The sequence below is a fragment of the Anser cygnoides genome, chromosome 9 (assembly GCF_040182565.1).
Source record: "Anser cygnoides isolate HZ-2024a breed goose chromosome 9, Taihu_goose_T2T_genome, whole genome shotgun sequence".
Taxonomy (NCBI): Eukaryota; Metazoa; Chordata; class Aves; order Anseriformes; family Anatidae; genus Anser; species Anser cygnoides.
The window spans coordinates 20,187,975-20,206,745 of NC_089881.1; the positions used below are offsets into that span (position 1 = coordinate 20,187,975).

Below are 18,771 nucleotides of genomic sequence, written 5' to 3' on the forward strand. Positions count from 1 at the left end.
TCTACTAAACCTTCTGAAATTGCCCTTCTTAGTAACAAATTAGTGCCAAATATATTCCATAGCCTTCCTGCCCCAATTCATTTCCCTGCTATTTTAAAAATGAAATTCTGTAAGGAATAGCAAAGTCAACTATCTGTAAATATCCTTGATATTAATGGGGAAGATACAAAGAAAAACACAGTGACTAAGGCAAATATTTAGAATAGAAAAGCAGTGGAGTAGAGTTGCTTTCTTACTGTTATCTCAATCAAATTAAACTGTTAAACAGCTGTTCCAGTAAATTAAAAAATAATATATTTTTTTTATGTCTTAGGCTGAGATGAGGGAGGTTGATCTTAGCTTAATTTTATTTTTTTTGCTATCATAGTGTAAATCATAACATTCTTCTATTTTTTCTTCTTGCTGATATTGTTGGTATCTTTGTTTAGCTGAGGACTATAACATCACACTATTACCAGACATGAATAAATCTAGCTTCCATGTCTGCTTGAAAACTGTAGTGGGGAAAACCCATTAAAATAAGGAAAACTGAATTAGTATTTTATGATGTCTGAGAAAGCTGCAAACCTGAGATTAAGAATTAGCATTTTTTTGTGAACAGGCACAACATGTATCTCAGGACAAGCCTGCATTTGCTTTAGTGAAATTAAAATGAGAGTGGATGGGAAATGGAAAATATCTCCATTTCTAATCATGCTCTGTCTCATTAAGGATAGACAACATCCTGATTCTGAGAAATTATTCTTTTTCTGTTACAGAAGTAAGAACCTCAGGCTGGCTGAATGAAATTTTCCCTAAAAGATTACTCCAGTGCTAATGACAGCAACAATAAGGGAACCAGCAATTCAATACCGGAGGATGCTGCTGAGGGAACATTGACATAAGGGCAGGTAATTAGTGCTGCTATTTCTGTTAAAATTAGGGGGAAAAAAGAAACGTAGTCACTAGAGCAACGGGATTTTCAGATTGCAAAGAAATCTTATTTATCCTATGAATCCAGCTGAACTAAGCCAGCTAATCAATATGATGGGCAAATTCTATTAACAATATAAAAAAAACTGACTGAATAATTAATTAAACTGTAGTAAAGAAGAGTAAATATTTTGAAGAAAGGGACAAAGTTGACAGAGCCTGAGTTGGTCAGTGAAGTTGAGTTACTACTCCCCAGATGTTTTCCGTCTCTCTAAAATAATCAAAGGCGTAACACTGAATGTCACTTCTAGCAGTACAGAACCTTTCCCTATTGCCCAAATGAGATGGGACATATGTGTGGGAGATGGGAAGAGAAAAATGAATCCACCTGAGCACCAAAAAGAATTTGACTCAGCTAAAGTTGGAAGAAAATTTCAGGTCAAGTTTGCAGATGCTTGATCAATAGTTCTAACGGAAAATGGACCTCAGTGGACTAGGGTTTCGTTTTTGATGTAGCATCAGTGGAACCCACTGAGTTAGAACAATCATGAATTTGGCATAGATTCTTCAATGAATGTATATGGAATTAGCCAACTGGTAGGATTTATTTTTTTTTCAAGTTCCAAATAGTTTTTCTATTAACAGAATTATTTTTTCTACCTTAGCTAACGGTAAGTTTTTTCTTCCAACTTTGAATGATGTTATTTGATCTAATGGAAAATTATGAACCTCTTTTGAGTTCAGGGATGGGCTATTGCTCTTTTCATATAGTGGCTAGAATAATAGATTCTTGATCTTGATAGGAGCTTTTCATGGCTTCAAATAAATTGAACTATTTTTCTTGCTTATACCTTTGCCTTTGTGTCTGGGGAATTGGGACAGGGAATTGGGACTGGTTTTGGCACAGTGGTCTGCATGCTGGGCAGTGGAAGAACGAGTAAATGAGAGTTAACATGTCTGGTAAAAAAAAAAAGCAATTTCTCTTACAGCATTACCACTTGCAGAAAAAAAATCTATTTGGTTTAATCTTTTTTTTTCTCCTTACTGCAATCGAATAAAATGAGGGGTTTCATTTTGTGTCAATATGAAAATTAATTAGCATAAATTGTAAGCCCACTCTCTTTCTGAGAGCGCTAAGTTTTCTTGTTATTTCCCTTTTAAATAGAATCCTAAAGGGGAAAAATCAGATACCGTGGCATAAATATTGCATTATGCTTAACTGATTTATATTTATAAAGCTAATTCCACTTCTTAATGCAATTCAAACAGGAAAAATGCTTCTCTTTTAAGGCTGTTGTAAAAGTTGGATCAAGCATGCCAATGCAATCAAAATGAACTGGGGCTTCGGGCCTGATTGTCTCATTTTTTACGTGGCCTCTTCCCATTGTCCCACATTATTTTTCTCAGTTTAGTAACGTACTCTAGTGAATTTCTTCTTGGCTAAGAAAATAACTCTGTGCAAAATACATATCAGAGGTGACAGCTATGTATGACCTTCATGCATATTATATTAAAGAGCTGGTCAACTTGGAGCTCTGGCATATTGGAAATTTAGCCTCTGACATTGTCACTCTGTTGAGATGAGGACACAGGGAAATTGCAGGGCTTTTCACAGCGTAACATAAATGGCTGGCACAACAAGGCTGATCCTTCACAGTCACTTTGGTATGGGATAATGTCATAGGAGGTCAGATGTATTTCCTGATATAACATGAAGTGCGTCAAGTTACAGCAGGGATTAATGAGGCCCTTGAACAGTTTGGTTTTCCATGGTCTCTCTAATTCAGAAAGGGAGTTGGTTATTAGCCTTCAGAGATTAAAGGATGAGAAACTTTGATATATTGTTTAATATGAGTTAGCTACAACACAATATTAAGAACTTTCGTGAACCACACATTTTAAACTCATCACACAGCAGGGAGGTAGGAGCTAGTTAGGTAAATTTCATCTTAACTAGCTCTGAGGCAGGAAAGTGTAAATATGAAATAGGACATCAGAATAATTTCAAATTGATTGCAATTTACAGCAGAGCAAGGGAATACAGGTGGGCTCTCACATCTGGCATGACAGCCTTTAACAGCGACTCAGGACGGTTTGCTCTACGTGATGAGTTCAGATTGTAGTTCCAGAGACAAATCACTCAGCCTGTCGGCTCTGCCAGTGTAAATGATGCTGTGTTGTGAAATAGGTGAGTTAGACTGAAAACTTTGAAAACTTTCCTTAAGAAGACCTGATGAGGCCTGAGTATAGCTGCTCTTGTCTGGAACAGAGAAACAATAGCTCTTTTTTTGTCTCTCAAATCGCACTTCCTACGTGTGAAATTGTGTACTGCCCACCTTGAAGGCTGCCGAGGGAACAGACATTTGCAGGGAGCTGACATTGATTAGACAGAAAACAGCACTGTTGCACAACATATCACTATCGTAGAAAAAAAAAAAAGCATTCCAAAATGAAGAAAGTACGTTCTTTTAGACTGTAGTATATGGGATCTGTAGTCAAACCTGCTCCTTCTCTCCCCACTGTCCCGTCTGCTGCAGGTGTTTTCTTCTGTGATAAGACAACTACTTCCTCACTCATGATAAGGCACGACCATGTAGGAACTGTGAATACCCAAACTCAGGCTACGTGAGAATTAGTTGTCATTGTTTTTATCAAACTGTAATGTCTCTGAGTGGGTGTAAATCAAAGTCTTAACCATGCCACGGTATAGTTTCGCGTGCTGGTTACAAAAGCGTACCTGGAGGTCTGTCTGGATGAACCTTTATTGCAAAGAAAGCTGCTTACATGTGGTCATGTTGTTAGAGAAGGCAGAGAATAAAAGGAAGCTGAGCACAGACGTGCCTCAGATTAAAACTGCTAAAGATGTCAGAAGGCAGACAGGGACCATCTGTTACAAAGCAGGTTCTGTTCCCCACAGGCACTGAATGAAAGGTTTCCTTTGGCTCACTGCGTTTGGCTCCCTAGGGTTTCTGTTTAGGACTGCCCCTTTGCTCATCATCTGAAGGTGTCTTTGATCCCAATAAGACCAGTCCTGTTTTAAATATATATTTTTCCCTCTAATTAGCCTCTTGCTCTTTTTCCAAATGCAGTTAGATACTATCTCATTTTCCTAGACCATTTTTTTGAGTCACTTATTTTATTTAACAATTCTAAGGTATGGCTAATACAACATGTTGGCATAATTTATTTTCTCTTTGGCATAGAAAACCATTAACCTTAACTATTTATTCAGCAACATTTTTGTTCTATTTAATGATGCCCAATCCATCTCTGGGATTAGCAGTGTGAATGTTAACCAAGCTTTTGCAAGTTTTTCCCAAAGGCGCTACCCCGCAAACCCCACTAGAAGTTCATATTTTATGTAAAATATAAATCGTAAAATATCACAATTTTACAACTGTAATGCAGAGTTATTCATCGCTTGTTCAAGAACAGGCATTTATCACAGCCTTGACTACTGTAATTTAACATATTCCAGCCTAACTGCCCAAGGTTACGCTGGTCAGAGCATCGTTATTCCGCTTCCCCGTTGTGACTTACAAGCCATTGAATTGGGATCAGGGCAGAGGCAGCAGCAGATTGGCAAGGACATCTCAGCACCTCTAATTCACTGGAATTGTGTGAGCTCCGTGGACTTTACAAGATCCAGTCTATACTAAATCATGGCAGCCAGTCTCAACAGAAGGGATGCTTTTAATGAGGAGCTTAGGATATCTGCTCGGTAGATAACAGAGTAATTGTCAGAGAAGCCAGATTCGGGTGAAAAGAAAGTGGCACTGCTTTCTGTGCTGGGTTGAACTGGTAAATGGGTACTTAGTGCTAGGACCTTGCACTTCAGAAAGGCTGCATGAATAAATCCAACTCACCAAACAAATCGGGACAGCAGGAGGCCGGTGTCTCCCTGTCTGTTGGCTGGGCTGCTGTAGCTGCTGGGGGTACAGAGGAGGGCAGGCTGGCACGGTAAGCAGGGCATGCAAGGTTCAGCGTAATTTTTCAAGACATCAACTGAGGTGGTGCAGGATGTGCCCTGCCCTCCTGGTGCATGTCATTATAAAATATATGCAGCAAAGGTGTGCTCCTGCCTAATCCCCTGAATGTTGCATCCACTCACTCTTCCTCATCTCTTTTTCCAGGCTAATGTCAGCAGCCCCTTCCTAGCCCCACGGACCAGCAACTTTGTGGGTGGGAGCCCTCACTGTGCTGGTGCCAATCACCAGCCCTGACCTCTGGCCATCCTTCCACCTTATTAACTTCCTTAGGGAGCTGAAGGTGTAGACATCTTTGTTTCTTTATAGCTCTGAATTCCACTTCCCCTCTGTATTATGTGTATGGTCATAATACAGCCTTTTTAAATCTCCGTAAAGCATTTTGAAGTGCTGACTGTGCAAACATATGGTCTTTTGGTACTTTACTTTTGGTATTGTAAAAATTAAAATTGGGAATAATCACTTTTAAATTAATTTTCTTCTGCAAATCATTTAAAAATCCTGAGATATATCATCCAGAAGAAATATAATCTGAGATGTAAATTCACTCACAACTTTTAGGCAACTGGTGAACCTCAAACAGCATGTGAATTGTAAATATTTTCGTCAATACAAACCTGAAATTAAAGTTTTTCTGTCAACACTCCTGGTAATAAGGGCCTGAGCTTTAGACAGGGCAACAAAATGGTCCTGAAAAGACTCAATGAGAAATTTCAAGACATTAATTAATTATTATAATATTGATATTATTTTGGTAATAGCAGAGCTTCACCAAGGAGAAGAGTGCTGTATCTTCTAGACATCATGACCCTGTAAGGATACTAACATGTAAGGATTCACTTCTGACTTGCCATTTGCTTCTTTTGTGACAGTAGTAACAGAAAAGTATTGTGGTCAAAGCTGACGGAATGACAAACATTGCTGTAGTGCCCAGTACTCCGCACTGCAGAGGGGTGTTCTCCAAACACGTCTGTCAATTCTTGGCCATAGCAGACAGGAGTTTTTAATGCATTGTTCTCGGAAGCCTACAGCGTTTTACCAGCTGCTTGAAACAGTAGGGTCAGATAGGGCAAACTAAATGGCAGAGTAACACATACATTTGTGCCCTCTGCAACATCTTCAGCGTTGTTACAGATGCTGTTGGTTCACAACCTAACTGCTGACTGACTTCAAGTATGAACAGCCATCAGCTCAATCTGGAAAGTCTCTTAACTGCCTTGATATCTTAATGCTGACAACCCCCTGCTAGCAGCCGTATTGTTATGCTAAAGTATGGGAGACTGCTAGTTTTGAAATTGAAATAAATCAGCTTTTTAGTCTTGTCTGTTTGTCTCAGCTAGATCTGTGTGAAGCTGTCAAAAGAGAAACCTGAAACCAGAATGTTCCTCTGCATGCGGCAACATTACACCTTCCAATTCTGCTCCAGAAATGCGTCTTGTGGACTAAGAATGTTGAGATAGAATTGTGAACACAATTGATTTTCTACTTTGACCACTGAACTGAAAAATGAAAATATGTTCAGCTTGGGTCAATGGGATATTTATTTATTTATTTATTTTTAATTTTGGCAACTGGCTGTGTTTCCCCCCCCCCCCCTCCCCGTATAAATTGGGCAGGCAAAATCAATCTAGCAGTTCTCAATGACTAGAGAGCCATCTTGGTGCATTAAAATTCAAGTTTATGACTTTTCTGCATACACAGAAAGCTTTCATCTCAAATTTGAAATCCCTTGTCTTTTTTATTGCTCCTGTTCTTTTCCCTTCTGATTTACTTTTTTATTTGATTCTCAAAAATGAAAATGTCTTGCAGCATTCTGTCTTTCTTGAATTAAAGTCAATAACCACTTTTTCTGACATCAAAGATCACACTTGCAATCAGATTATTTCATTCAAGTTGCCTCCTATGACCTCTCCAGCATTTCCCCAGTACTTATTGATCACTGTTTAATTCTGTTTTTCTTCCTTGTCACACTAAGAGAGATTTGAGTGAAGCTGCTCTAATTCAGGGCTCGTTGATAATATATCACTTCGGTTTGTGGTGTTTCTTGGGGTGCTTGCTCACCTAACGTAGCATTTGACTCCTGAAAACATTTCATTAGCAGAATGCTAAATGTGAAACCAGCTTGAGAGCTAACTCTAGAAGGCCAACATGTCTAAATAATTCAGAGCCATCTTGAAACAATGCTGAGATTTTAAAAATAAATAAATACAGAGGTTAAACAGCTGGCTTAAATTTAAACAGCTGCCTAAAATTAAGAACTTGAATATGTGTTTTTTTAATCTCTCTTGCCAGTATATTTAGTTCTTGCAAAGGGATTTCCATAGCCAGTTATGGCAAGTAGCGATCCATCTTGCATAAATGCGTTTTCAAAGCTAAGACAAATGCTGAGAAAGGCTTCTCTGAGTCATCTGAAGAGTATAATATAAAATTTTTGTATGAAAAAGTAACTTACGTCAATTTCTGATGAGTAACTAAATCAGAAGCCCCTGGTACTTAATGTTTCTTTTTGTCCTGGTGCGTAATTCAACTAGATTAAAGGAAATCCCTTGGCTTTATTACATGCAAGACAGTAGTAGCTGATTTAATATATTGCTTTTGTTGGTGAGCCATACTATTACTAGATAATTTGTGAAATAGCAGTTCATCAGGCTGATCAAACAGGGCTAATTTTGGGCACTTACATTTTCACCTTCAGTGGTTTCTATTCCTTGATTGTAAAATCGGTCTTTGAGTACTGCAGAGCTTCTGTGCTGTAAATCCTGTAGATGGCAATGTTACACTAGGCTAAACAGGAGTGGAAACCATACATCTCAATAGCTTCGCTCTTTATTAATCTGTGTAGAAAGGCATTAATAGCAATTCAAGATACAGTCTCTGATACTGCTGCAAAGGTAAATATCTATAAACACATCATTAGTAGTAAAATGTAAGCCTGATTGCATCACTGTTGTTTGTTCGCATACGGACCTACTGAGGAATCGTGCTTGCTATGCTTTCCTACAGCAGTTTCATATAGGGTTTAAAAACAACAGCCAATTTATCCGAATTCTTACCTGGTTTAGACAGATGTTTAAACAGATTCATTTGAAAGGCTCATCTTCATCTAAGAGAGCTGTAATTAGTCCAGTTAGAATTGTGGCGTCCTCTTGGACCAGTTCTGCCTCCCTCTTGGCAGTAATAGTAACGTTTTTGTGAACAGCAAAGAAAACTGTTTTCTCACTTCATAGACATCTTATATTTCATTTACTTGCTTCTTCTAAACGTTTTGTTGAGTCTCATTTGCTGTTTCATCAATTGCCGTGTGTGTTGGTTTTGATCTATTTAGTACTGAAGTATCTGTACATAGACGTCTGAAGTAGCCTTAGTTAGTCTTTTCAGAAATTGTAAGTTACACATATCTTTAACAAGTTTTTTTAAACTAGACAGTTTCTTAAAGACAATCTGTGGTTTGGGAAAATAGCTCACACACACACAGAAGAGAAAAATGTCAGCTAAGAATCCAGGCCATGCTCTGTGAGTTAAAAATCCAGTTCACAGAGCCTGCATAGCAAATATATGAACCTCCATCCAGGACAGAGAATTTATGAGCAATCATTAGGCGAAAATATATTTTTGAACAAACCATCTGTTCTGTAACTTCAAATAATAAACAAAGTGGTCAGAGAAGTCAGCACAAAGGAATTTTGTAAACCAATAATGGCCCTAAATTAATCAAATAAATTATTCCCTGTGAAATGCTCATCCAGCCCAACAACCATAGAACTGAAAATACATTTCCTGAGGCCAGCTCTTAAAAAGCTTCATATAAATGGGCCACTACAGTTCTGTAAGTATCATCATGTTGCAACTTTATTTGCCATCATAAGTAATACAGTTGTGGAATAGAGTGTTTTATTTGGATGACTGGGTAACAGTCTGCAAATCATGTAGCTGGATGTGACTGTTTCATTTACTGGGTGTACGGATGATTGTGCAGACAAAATTATAAGCATCAATTTTGACTCTGAATTAAAGCTTTTCTCTGACAAGGTAGTCTACTGACTATATGCACAGTGGTGAAACCTGTACTTCAGCTGGGAATCCCCTTTGTCTTAAGTGACCTTTTGCAAGTGTCCCTAGGGTTTTCATTGCAATTTTGTTTGACCTTTTCTTAAAAACCAAGCTCTTCGAGACAACTGATATTTGGCAGAGTGATTACTTAAGAGGAGATTCATTGGAAAAGATTTTCAAAGGCACCCCCAGGAGCTGGCAGCTGGACAGCCTTCAGTATCACAAAGCTGCACTATGTTGTGACTCAACACACATGCTGTACATTACCGAGGTTTTTTCTTGACAGCCAAAAGTAAGTCAGTTGGATAATCAGGGAGAGAAACCAGCTAAGGTGGATGGGTTAAGGAAAGGCACGCTTCCAGCTGCCCCACTCAGTATGCCCTAAGGAACTTGTCAAGTATACAGGAAACAGGGATATGCACCATGGCTTCTTCTTGGGAGATGTGTCTGGTATGCTCTGCCCAAGAAAATGACACATTTGCAGATATTTATTACTACTGTAAGGGCTGGTTTTGACTAGTGTATCCAATAGGTCCAAAATCTGAAAAGGAAAGGCAAATTGATTAAATGCTTTCAGCAGATGAGGTTCAAAAATAGTGAAGTCTGAAGTTAAAAACAGAGTGATGGGAAAAGCAGTTTTCAGATGTAGTTGGAAAGAATTTACCTGCACGTTCACCATGGAGAGCACAAAGGTACAGAGAAACAATGTGGGAGCACAATGTGCAAGGATATAACGCTGTATCACACGTCCTTGAGTAACATAGATGAAGTAACACAGGTCCTTATAGGAACAAGAGTATCCCTCCGCTACGCAGCTGGGAGTGTTTAACTGTCTGTGTAACAGAAGATTTGGCAAATGACGAGCGCGTAAAGATGGTAAAACTAAACTCAATGTGGTTAAGTTCAGTCATTTTTCTTTACATATTGTAAGTCCACCTGGCAGTTGTTAAAATTAGTGGAAAGAAACTCAGGGCCAGACCCTGATTTACGTATCAAAACCTGTTTTGAAATGCAAGAGAAGTAAAGATGGGTATTAACAAGACAGGAAAATACTTATTTTAAGACACCAGCAACATCATCCGTAGGATTTGCCTCGAACTTTGTAAAGGTGATGATTTTTGCATTAAAGCAGTTGACATAGCCCATGCACTTTCTTCTGAAGTGTGGAGAAGAATAAGATAACTTGAAACCTTGCTTGTTCAATTTCATGTTAGCCTCTTAGTACATATGGAAACCTTTTGAAAATACTGTCATAATCAGCTGGGATTCCAGATACTAGAATACCAGATCTGTAACTGAGAAGCAGTTCCAGGAACTGCCCAGTGTTGCAGTTACCAGCAGCCCTGAACCTTAAAACTAAGAGAGACTGCAATTAAGCAAACAAAATCTGTTGGATTTCAACAGGTATTAAGAGTTTCAACAACAGTTTAAGTCTAAGCAGCAAAAGAAAAGGCAGGCAAAGATTCTGTGTGGATGAAATGTTGCATACTAGCGTAAAATTTTGCTCAAAGTCACTTTGCAGCACCAGATAAATATTAAATCTGATTTAATACAAGGTAGGCAAATCTATAATTCACCTATCCTAATAAAGGAGAAAGAGCAATGTGATGCTTTTCAAAACTATGGAAATTTCCTAATATATTGTAGTATGTAGGGTAGGCTGCTAGCATAAAAATAATTTAAAAAAAATATTTAGAAGCTTGTTAACTAGGGAAAATTACTTTCCCTTGTCCAGAAATAATGTTGATGCTGTAACGTTATTACGTAGCTGGAGAGGCCCAAGTATTCCCTCTCCCAAGGTAACTAAAACAAAGGCTTCTGGCAAAGCTTCTGCTTCTGTAACTGAAATTCACGTGCCTGATACAATCATACTTTTTTTTTTTTTGGCACTGTGCACTTTCTAAAAACATGTACCAAATATTCAGTATTCTTTTTCAGTTTGCAAACTTCAAGATCAATTCTCCTATCATGGTATCTGGAATTACAGTTTTATGTCTCCAGTCACATCAATGACTTTACTTCAACAGCAACTTAAAAATTTTTGGTTCCTTCCTCTTGCCTTTGTCTGAATGCTTTATTGTGTTCATGGAAATGAGCTATTGTTGGAAACCTGGGAGAACTCTAATGTCATTCTTCTGCTCAGGATAGTTCTAGTTTCCTTCTCTTTCTTGGCTGTATTCCATAGTTTCCTAACCTCCCGAGGAGAGACTGGTTAAAAAATAAAGCTCCCTGCCAAATTGAATTTCTCTCTAAAACAGTTTCTCTGCTATGATCTGGCTGTCTGTAGGAGCAGTGCTCTGCTGAAGGCAGATCCCACCACACTGAAATGAGAAGACAGAGCATCACTAGCGGGGAACAGGGTTCTTCCCAGATAAAGGGGTGGTTTAAGATGTTTTTCTTTCAAGCTCAAGTAATCTTGAAGTGATGGGTAGCTACATTCTGATGAAACAATAAAACAAGCTTGTTTGTTTGTTTTATTTATGTTTTGTCTAAAACTTTTCAGTTTCCTGTAGGTGTCATGGCAGTAGTAAGCCTGTAAGTGGGTAAGGAAATGTCTGTTTGCCCTTCAGCTACAGGTACATGGGGCTTGACTGTGAGCCCCTAAAACCATCACAGCAGCGGTCTTTCAAGGCTCAGCCTCATTTCAATGAACACCTTTTGCATACCATTCTAACACCATTAGCTTCTGTGATGTACAAAGGTACAATGGTCATAGGATTAGATTTTGTATGCTTATAATATATTTCAAAGCCAATTTAAATAAGAGAAGGTCTCTCCATTGTCTTGAGTGATTTTTAATTCTGGAAAATATTGTGAAAGCAGGTAAAGATGAGAAGTCCATAACTAACAGTCTCTTGAACGTCTGTCTGAATTTTGAAATGAGTTTTCTTATTTTCTTTCTGGAATAATTTGATTAATTTATCTCTCGGAGCTGAGCCACCAGTTCAGGGAACAACTGATGAATTTAGTCTTCTATTCATGGATGGTCCTTTGAGATGAGATAATGCTTTCAAACAGCTTATCAGTTGTATTTTGAGTTGCTTTTTTCTTTACTTGTTTCACTCTTTTCCTGGAGAATGGCTTCTTGTGATTATTTGGTAGTCAGTATTTAACATGCAAGTCTTGTGGGCTCATTGTGATAAGTCACACAATGCTGCAACTGTTTCTGTAGTGAATAAACATAGCACAGGAGAGGAGTCTGAAGCTGTCCCTGGGACTATGGAAGTCTCAAGGAGAAAAAGAAACTTAGGAAACAGAAAGGGATGTTTAGAAAATGTTAAAACTACTTCCTTGGCTTCACCAGACAAACCTTGCCTAAAGCATAATTCTTTGAAAACTTGCTACTGTGAGGTTTATTAGGAGGGTGCGAAGTTCATATATAATATTCACTTGTCACATTCGACTCAGTAATTGCTTTGGGTGTGAGATACTAATGAATGTACAGCAGTCAGGTCTTAATCTGGATCATTTAATTTCTGCTATCGTTCTTGTACGGGAGTTCTGGAACAGTGCACCCATATGTTTTCCTGAAGCTGTATCTTAATGCAGGCCAAGCCTGCTGCCTGTATGTGTGTCCAAGTTTAGGTGTGTATATCTGAGTTCTCTTGTGAGAGCGTAGAGCTTGCTGTCCCCACCCAGGTGAACATGTAGGCACACGTCATTTTGTTTGTTTGTGAATGTATGCTACTCTCAATCTCTGAAGTGCCTGCCTGAGGCAAGCAAAAACAATAAACCTGTGACAAAAAGTTTCATTTTTTAATTGGAGTGAATGTTCCTGAAAGCTTTTACATGAGAAAAAAAGAAAAATATATATTTTATAATGCCTAAAAATTAATTACCAAGTTTACTGCTCAGCTACACTGGCCATGCATGTATGCAGTGTGTCCAATGACCCCTGAAGAGATGTTCTCATTCAGTATGCCCCCCCACACTTATTTTTTTTGTGACTTTAACAAAAAATGGAAGCTCCTAGTGGGTGTCTGTACTGCAGGACTCTCAGTTTGGGGACCTTCTCTTATCTGGCCTGTTAAAAAAAAGGAGTGTGAAATAAATATATATGGATTTGTATGAAAACACTACAGAATCAATATAAGGTCATGTTCCTAAGTGATTCTGGAAAATTTTACCTTTGTGAATGAATGCTATCATAACTTCAGTATTATGCTAAATGGCAACCACTAGATTATTTTATGCTTTGGAAAGTTAAAATGGCTTGAATACTGTTATCATCCCTCCAATGATTACAATACTACACTGAAAATACTTAAATGTGTCATTCCTAATTTGCTAGAAATGACTGAAGGGTCTCTATTCTCAAAGCGTGAGTATATTCCTTTCCTCATTCTTACCCTTCCCAGAAATTAAGAAATGACCTTTGAGTCACTGAGAGTATTTCCAGCAGTGTAGATATTGAGATGTAGATTTGTAGATGTTGAGTTTGGAAAGACTTCACCACTAAGCCATAGAAATTACTTCGAAACATCACTTGTCTTGAAAGCAGCCAACTAATGTGATAAAATTAAATGTTTAAAGACACAGTTTTATCGTGTCCTTTGTGCCAAGTAGAGAAATACCAGATACCTGCTTGTAAGCATAGACAGTATCCAAGTATCTTTTAAAAGGAGTGGATGTTTGAGGCATCTGGGTTTAATTACAGCCTCGTTTCAAACAAACAAAAAACTCTGGTCTAATCGTAGTGTCATTGTTAGATGTGGGGAAACTTCGACTGTGGTAGACAGCAATGTTACATCTGTAAGTACTAGACTTTTTTTTCCTTTTAGGAGTGACAGGTGAGTAATAAGGAGAAAAGAGGAGGGGTGGTATCTTTGCTGAATCACCTACTCATTTCTGGTATTGTCGAATTACCTTTTCTTTTCAAACACACCAGCACCCTACAGGGGCAGACTTCTTTTCACTCAGTAGAACAAAGGAAAAAAGAAAAGATGTAGCAATTTAAGACACACTGCCATGCTACCCATCATGTGGTGTGATTTTTTTTTTGGCACTGGTGTAAAGGAATTATCATGATAATTTTATTTTGGTCAAAAAAAAAACAACACTTAGTAAATATACTGAGTTAAACGGAGCAAAAACGTGTTTCTTTCAAGCCAGCTCTTTGTGTCTGCATGTTATGTAAAAGTACAATGACAAGTGAGATAATAATTGTGTAAGAACCCACTTTCTTGTATGCTACAATGGACTGAACACTCATTATATCCAAACACATTCATCTGGCCTGATGTTAAGCATTGGCATTGCTTAAAAGAAGCACTATCTTTTATTAAAAAAAAAAAAAAAGAATTCTCAAGTGCTACCTTAAAAAAAAAATTCATAAACTTTTAAATGCTAGTCATGTTTGTACATCTCACTGCTCTCTGGTTTGTGTAGCGTCTTCTTCCTTTTGTCTATGCAGAATATGATGTCTCTAAGGGCTCATTTTTATCCTTCTGTGTAAAAGCAAAGAAACTACCCCCACCACCAGTTCTCACACTACAGAAGTATAAATAATAGTACTCCTATTTAAAAGGCACGTCAGATATAAAACTCTGTGCCAAAGTTTCTCTTCCTACTTGCTCTCACAGGTTTGGGGAATGAAGTCTGTCCTTTTATAAATTTGAGGCTAGATCTAATCTAACCCTAAGACCTAAGGACACAGGTATCTCTATGTAGCCATGTCTCTCTATATAATTACATGTTGTATGTATATATATATGTATACAAATATGTAATAATAGATATGTACATTGTTTTGTAAATGCCAAGTAATTCCCCAGTAATTTGGTCTTGGTTAGAGCCCACTTTGTGTGAGACTGCTGAGGATTCAGGATCATTTCTCACACACTCCATCCTTCTTCATTCAGAAGCAGTTATGTGAATAATTAATATGCTGTAGACTAGAGGTCAGAAAATGGTTTGCAACACATAATTCATGCAACAAACAGACTCTTTTCTGTTTCTTGAATCCCTGCAAAGGGACGGCCATTTGCTCACTTAGAAATTCATTGAATCTCTTGCATTTTTTTTTATTATTTTTTTTTAGTTATTGTTAATATTGGTGGCACGATATATCTAAAAGGCATGCTAGGCAAATTATCATTCTAATGCTAATATCCCATAGATTTCTTTATTGAATATGACACAATGACAGAATTGTGAACCAAAGTCAACAGTTCACTGAAAGTAGTTTTGGTCATTTAGTTTTCATTTACGACACTTGAATAATATACAGGATCCCTTAGCATGCTTAATAATAACTGTACAATACATTTGGTAATGGCTGTTGCTTAAATACATGTATTATCAGCTTTCACTGGTACCTACTCTGTTCTCATCTCCCTGAAATAAAGTGTTTTATTTATTTGCAACACCTGGAGTGCTATGAGAAGGATATTGTAAAAGCCCATCTGGGCAACTGAGCAGTAGAAATATAAATTATAGTACTGAAAGGCCATATGCATGAAGTAAAACTGGAGGAGCTTTTAGGTATTCGGCCATATATTTTATAAAGATGTCCTTTTGTCTGCCTCGAAACAATAATGTTGCTAGGTTGCTTATAAATGATATGTGGCTCAGAAAGTTGTCTCCTGAAGTTTTTCATTTGTCTTTTCACTAAGATGTTTTGTCTGCAGACAGTGCAAACCTGCTGTTAACAGAAGGTAAGCAACGATTCTTAAATTTTTATCAATGACTTTGAATATCATTGGTAGAAATCTACATACCTCATAAAAAGTCAGTTATTATCTCTTCGGTCTCTTGGTCCTCACATTGTAAGGCCAGATCCACACCAGGGTGGGGAATGGCAGCTGCTCCCCATAGCTCTTGGTGCTGGCAGTGTATCCTTTTGCTTCTCGTCCTTGGCTCCTCGCTTCTTGGGGTCTTCTCCACCTCATCCCCTGCCTGTTGCTCACAGAATCAGCTGTGGTCTTTGGTGTTCGACACAATGCTCATGCTTTTTCTGAGAATTCTGGTCTGAATCCCAGCTGGCTAGGTGGGTTTTAGCCCCCACACAGTACCATAATCCCATTTTTTATCACATTTTGCCTGAATGTTTATTTTTTCCTGAGGGTCCTCGGGATTTGAGGCTGCTGTCTGGGTAAGGCTGGCAAAGCTTTCTAAAAATTATTTTTTTTAAATCCATTTCCATTCCTGTCTTTTCCTGTTTTCCAGTTGGCAAACATTCTAAATCCCAAGAGAGTACTGGAGGCAGACACGATGATTGTGTTTACGTGATTTTTAAAACATGAAATAATCTCATAAATTACATTTTCAGGCTCTCTGCTTCTGTGTGGAAAATGTTGTGCTTCAACAAAAGTCTGCAAAGATGTATCAGTATATGAAATGGAGGGTACTTCAAAACAGTCAAAGCTTCATCAATACTTGAGTTTAAATAGCCACAGGAATAATCGTCCATATACACAGCACAGCACTTGAAAGTGCGGCAACCGGGGGAATTATAAATTCTAGAAGAAAAAAAAAAAAAAAGGCAAAGAAACCTACTGTTAGAAAGAAAGGAAGAAAGAAGGAAAGAGAAAGTTCTTTAAATTCTAAAAAAAAATCCTGTCTAAACCCTGAGATATTCTTAACTTTCTGCTTCTAACTACAACTGTATCTTCTTGCTGCATAGAAGAGAGGGTAATTTTTTTTTTCCTTTGGAAGAAAAATTACTTTAGATCTCCTATGTGAGCTTTTACATTTTATAATTTGCCTAAGAATATCTTATGTCCTCCCATAATTTTTTAGCTGATTAGAAGCAGGCCCATGTGTTCTTACCAGCGTACAGGATTTGTATTAATAGAAGCAGCAGCAGATCCTGTTGTAGTGAAGGAGTAACATAGACATGCACAAGTCTTTTTGGGGCATTTAATTGCTTTGAGAGTTTGGTTATGCCTTTTTTAAAATATATTTGCAGCCAAGGCCAACAACCACAAATCTAGCACTGCCATTAAATGTTGCATAAGTACATTGAGTTTCTTTAGTTACATAACGTCACAAACTTCAGTGGCAAAGCAAAAACCATCTTCTGGTTTCTCTTCCTGAAACAATCCCATCTCCAGTGCTCTGTTTTTGTCGTCACTTGAGCTGATGCTGAATTTGTATCTGCTGCTTTGGGCATGTTTAAATAAACCTACAATACTACTTTCAGAATATTTTAGATATCCTGAAGACATAGTGGGTTCATTTTTCCTTTATATATTTTTCTTCTGTTCCTTCACAGCTTCCTATTCTTTGGTGGTGATTGGGGTTTGCTGTTTTTTGGTAAGAGTGTTATAGCTATCCCTTCGGTAGACACCCATTCCTTATGCCAACATGGATTGGTATATATTTTCTCAAGGTGACTGTTTTTCTTTCAGTTTCCCCTGCACCTGCAAGTTAATAATGTTATGAACTGGAGGCAGGCTGCCTTCCTATTCTGGACTCCTCTTCGAGGCTTTTGAGCCAAAGAAGGTGGGCAGCTGAAAGCTGAAATTAATGCTTTTTGGATCTGTATTCCTGATGTGTCTGTCCTAAGCAAGGACTTCATATGTTACCAGGACAGTAATTATTTTGTTCCCTTTGTTCTGCTTCATGTATCACTCAGGGTCTTGTCTGTATGTCTTTAACTCAGAGTGTATGCAATGTCTCAGGGAATTCTTGAATGTTCAAACAGGTAACCGCTAAACAAAGCAGCTAAAGATTTGTGAAATATAGTGTGTCACTTGTGAAAGCCTACTTTAAGACCTACTGAATTTAAGAAAAGATAAAGACAGTAATTTCTGTTAGCTTTGGGCCTTTTATTTTTACACCACTAACTGCTTGGTTAGATTTCTAAGAGCTTTAACAGAAAATAAAAGCCCCTTTTACTACCTCTATATTTGATGCCATTAAAAAGGTAAGGTTCTGCAGTTTCCTTGCTATGCTGGCTGCATACATCTTCACTCAGCAAATTGGCACAGAATTCTTTACTTTTTTTTTTTTTACTCTTTTTTTTTTTTTTTCAGATTGAGTGAGCTCCGCAGTCACTACATGTCTAGGTATTTCAAGACCAATGGTATGTGAACACTTCATTGCTGAAAGCCTTTAGTGTGTAATCATGTTGAGTTGGCTTGGGTACTCTTAGCCATTGCAGTGCTGATTTCAGTGCAAGCCAGCAATCTAAATATTTGTTCTGCTTTTCAGAAGGGCTTTACAGTCCAGACTGAACTCTTTTTTTCTTGCAGCTATACTGCTCTCAGCTACTTAGCTAAGGGCTAAGACAGGTACCTCTAGCCTGGCTTCAGTCTCAGCAAACAGCAGTGTAAGCAAGACTTTGAAACAATATTCATGAATCTGCAGTCACATTGTTTGACCATTTTTAGGATTAAGTGCAAACCAGTTACTTCTTAGATTTACTAAAATCCAAGTGCAGCGACCAGCCAGTATTACTTAGGAAAAAAATATATTTTTGATAAATTCTAATTCATAGTGTTGTTTGGGTAGCTTTCCCACTCCTTTAGTAATGCTGATTTTGAAAGGTCTTTTCAGTAGACCTTGAACAACAATAACAAACAAGATGACATTTACCATCCTAACTTTTCTTTGAGTATGTGTCTGTTTGTTTTCTGACTGCAACCTCTTTGAACTCCTACACTGCTCTGCTGTTTTCCGCATAGCCAGGGAAAGTGTCTGTGTGAGTGTTCAGCTACAGACCCCTGAATGATGTGGTGGTTTTGCTGGTGTTTGCCATCAATGCAACAAGAAACCGAGTAGAGATGGTCAAATTTGCAAAGCAGATTTGCCAACAAAACATAGAAATTTTGAAAAGATGAGAAGAGGGAATGGTTTAAAAACAAACAACAACAACATC

General features: G+C 37.9%; 1 long non-coding RNA gene across 1 annotated transcript in view; it reads left to right on the plus strand.

The window, feature by feature from the left end:
- The window catches only part of LOC106032012 (uncharacterized), a 116,788-nt gene that overhangs the window by 39,183 nt on the left and 58,834 nt on the right, over window positions 1-18,771 (plus strand). The window contains exon 2 of the long non-coding RNA XR_010833530.1: window positions 759-890. This is a non-coding gene — a long non-coding RNA (uncharacterized lncRNA). The remainder of the gene's footprint in view (window positions 1-758; window positions 891-18,771) is intronic.